This window comes from Rhinatrema bivittatum, chromosome 8 (assembly GCF_901001135.1).
Source record: "Rhinatrema bivittatum chromosome 8, aRhiBiv1.1, whole genome shotgun sequence".
Taxonomy (NCBI): domain Eukaryota; kingdom Metazoa; phylum Chordata; class Amphibia; order Gymnophiona; family Rhinatrematidae; genus Rhinatrema; species Rhinatrema bivittatum.
Window position 1 is genome coordinate 249,635,339 of NC_042622.1, and position 4,148 is coordinate 249,639,486.

Here is a 4,148-nt window from a genome sequence, read left to right on the forward strand (position 1 = left end):
ACTCCCAAAGTTCCTCTCGAGTGGGTATGTTGGACAGGCCTGGGTAGGGGGAATTATTCTTTGCCAGATCGTCGGTCACTTCCGCAGCCTGCCTGCCTTCAGCCTCCAGCAATTCTGCCGCGGTTTTGTTATAGAAAAACTGTTTAAGGTCAGCAGTTTTCCCTTTAGCAGCCATGGTGAGTGTATCAGCACCTTCTCTTTCAAAATTAAGCTCTGAACAGGCGCGGATGGCAAAGGTTCACGATAGATTCTTGCAGGGTAGCAGGAAGCTCTCGGGATAGGCAGCCATTCTCATTGGTGATGTCAGCACACCCCCCTATTTCTCTGCTCTTTTACCATCAACGGAATACAATAAATGGTCAACACAATAATTCAAAGTATGATGTCTGTCATGTTTTTAGAAGATTGTGCCTGGATGGAAGAGGTAATTGTGATTCTTCAATTTGTCTTAAAATCTTGGGGGAGGGGCTGGGCCTGGGAAGGGACCTTTGGGCCCATGCCCCAGATCTTTTAAGTACCTAAGCAAAGCCCCTGGCCATCTTCTAACTACTAGGGATCCTCTGTGTTTATCCCACACCATTTCAAATTCCATTTCCATTCTTGTCTTCTGGAAGGGCATTCCAGGCACCACCACCCTTCCTCTGAAAAAAGACTTCCTGGTGTTCCTGAGTCTACCCCCTTGGTGATTCATAATCCTACAGCTTCCTTTTCCGTCAGAAAAGGTTGGATTCTTGAGTATTGTAATACCTTTCAGGTATTTAAAAGTCTGTATGATATCTCCCCTGTCTGACTTCTTCAAGGTATTTATGTCATCAAGTCTCATTTTATGTCTTTCAGTGCAGACCCCGCACCATTTTGGCTGCCTTTCTCTGGACAGCTTGTGTCCTATCTTCTAGAGCTTTCTTTCCTCTGGATCTATACCTATGAAGTATTTGCATGTCTCTGTCATTTCTACCTATCTCTGGGGCTGATTCAGCACCGTGCTCTAGCTGCTGCGCACGGCCTAACATGTGACTGGATGCGCGTCCATAACACCCGATCCAATACATGTGTCCAAATCTCCACCTAGCTAATAGCGCTCATCACATAAAAATCAATGTAGTTGAGGCTATTAGCTAACCCCTGCGATCCAATAAATTTTCTGCGTGACCAATGCGCCCTTGTAACGCAGCAAATTTTACGCCATCCTGGGATTGGCATAAAGGTATATCACACTCAAGGGCATATTGAAAAAAAAAGAAAAATCCTGGTTTCTGAGATTTCTCCTAATAGGATCGTAGCAATACTATGTAGGAGGAACCAAATAAAGCAGTATTTATTTAAAAAAAAAAATTCTTTGAAAAAATAGAAATTGGATGTCCAGTACACACACAAGATGCACAGTCCAGGCTGTGCATGTATATGTTGGTATAAGGAGAAAGCGGATGCTCGTAGATTGAGCGTCCGTTTTCCCAACCTGCTTGACAGCCACCTCCCCTGTACGTCCGATTCCGAGGAGGTGCTAGGGATGCCCATTTTTCCCCAGCGCCTCCTTTTTAGCATGACTCCCTCATTTTAATATTGGATCGGGAGCCCAGGAGAGATGGCTGAGGCACACGTTAGGAAAACGGGTGCTCAGCACTGAGCACCTGTTCTCTGCACACATTTATTGCCTTTCTGACACAGATTACAGCTGAAATTGGGAGGGGCAGGGGGCATTCAGTTCAGCCTGCAGCTCAGAAGCTGCACTCAGGGCTGCTCTCTCTCTGGCCCAGCACTGAAATATCCACTGCTCAGGCTGCTGCTGTTCCTGAGTGATGTTAGATGGCTGAGCCCCAGAAGTGCAGGACCCTGGCCAGTCACTCTGATTTGCCCCTCCACCCAAAGATGGTTCTGATTGCACTTAGGATACATGCATGTGATTTTGTTCTTGTGTTTGCATGTTTTCCCCCTCCCCAACTCAGTTTTTTATTCTGGTTTCCTGCAAAGACTGTCTTGACATGGGGCTTGTACAGCTGTTGTATATCCCAGTGATCCACCCTCCTCTACTGTTTGATGTGGAAGATTATTTTTGTGCCGTGTGGAACAGGATGAGAAGGGGCATTTGCAAATGTGACTGCCTGTTCTGCAAGCAGCTGAATGTTCCTCTCTGCCAGACATTATTTATTTCATACCCCTTACTAGCTTTAGCAGGCACTGCAGCTGCAATTATCATGTGCCCCCTGCCCTGCTGCCTTCTATTCTGGTGCATAGGGGTGCTGGCAGTCTGGCAGGTGGCCAGGTCAGAGACTGAGCGTTGGACCACTGTTGAGATGAAGAGGATGCATCATTGCCTCAGCTCTCAATGGGCCGATGCAATACAGTGAGCTCAACTCAGCGCACTGTTTAACCCGTAGTTGGATGCAGGTTTTGGACGCGCGTCCACAACTCCTTATTCTATAAGGGATTAGCGCGTCCAAAACACGCATCCAACCCCCGTGAAACTAATAGCGCTCATCACATGCAAATGCATGTTGATGAACATAAGAACATAAGAAAATGCCATACTGGGTCAGACCAAGGGTCCATCAAGCCCAGCATCCTGTTTCCAACAGTGGCCAATCCAGGCCACAAGAACCTGGCAAGCACCCAAAAACCAAGTCCATTCCATGTAACCATTGCTAATGGCAGTGGCTATTCTCTAAGTGAACTTAATAGCAGGTAATGGACTTCTCCTCCAAGAACTTATCCAATCCTTTTTTAAACACCGCTATACTAACTGCACTAACCACATCCTCTGGCAACAAATTCCAGAGTTTAATTGTGCGTTGAGTAAAAAAGAACTTTCTCAGACTAGTTTTAAATGTGCCCCATGCTAACTTCATGGAGTGCCCCCTAGTCTTTCTACTATCCGAAAGAGTAAATAACCGATTCACATCTACCCGTTCTAGACCTCTCATGATTTTAAACACCTTTATCATATCCCCCCTCAGTCGTCTCTTCTCCAAGCTGAAAAGTCCTAACCTCTTTAGTCTTTCCTCATAGGGGAGTTGTTCCATTCCCCTTATCATTTTGGTAGCCCTTCTCTGTACCTTCTCCATCGCAATTATATCTTTTTTGAGATGCGGCGACCAGAATTGTACACAGCTATTGGCTATTCTCCCCCAAAAAAACCATGTACGCCCAACACACACATTTTTACCCTCAGAAATTAACGCCTGCCCAGAGCAGGCGTTAATTTCTGAGCAGCCCAAAAAGTGCTATTTTTCTGTACTTCCTCCAACTTAATTTCGTGGCGATATTAAGTCGGAGGAACAAAAAGGAGGGGAATGTAAAAAAAAAAAAAAAAAAAGTTTTTTTAAAGTGTGCTGGCGGTCAGGTTAGAAAAAAGGGACGCTCAATTAACGAGTGTCCGTTTTCTTAACCCGTGGCAGTGCACCGGTTAGGAAAAGGGATGCTCGTAAAATTGAGTGCCCGTTTTCCTAACCCACTGACAGCCACCTCTCCTGGTCGCCCACTGCCAAGGAGGCACTGGAAGCGCACACTTATCCCTAGCGCCTCCTTGGCAGCATGACCCATTTAAATATTCAATCGTGTGCCCAGGAGAGGTGGCTGGGCGCTCATTAGGGAAGCGGTTGCCCGTTTTCTGCGCTGATTTATTGGATTGGCCTGTTTGACTTTCTGATTCTTAACAAATTATTGAATTTTACCATCATTTTCTTTTTGCACATCATAGTTCTGGCCTCCCGTGATGGTGCTGCCGGTATTGGGCTCACATAGGTGCTTGCACAGGGCACTGCATCTTCCAGACAGTATTATCAATGCACAGGTGTTGGCCATAAGCCCGGATCATGTAACCTCCCGCTCAGTACTTTGAGAATATGAGATTACTTGTATGTGGGAGACTCTAGTCCCCCACTCCTTCCACACCCTCTTTTGCTCTTTCCCTCTCTCCCGTTGTGCTGTACTCCTCTAGCTCTTCTTACCACACCCAGTGACGTCTGTACCAGGAGAGCCCTCCTCCCCCCTGCCAAGCACACTGCCAGACACACAGGGCTCAGATTAAGTGCTGGGGCCCACTGACAGGTCCCTCCCCTCCCCGTACCATTTTTTCACATCACTCGCATTCCATCCAGGAGCAATATCGCTTGTTAAGTATGGAAGAAGAGGACTCATTAGACTACATGGAG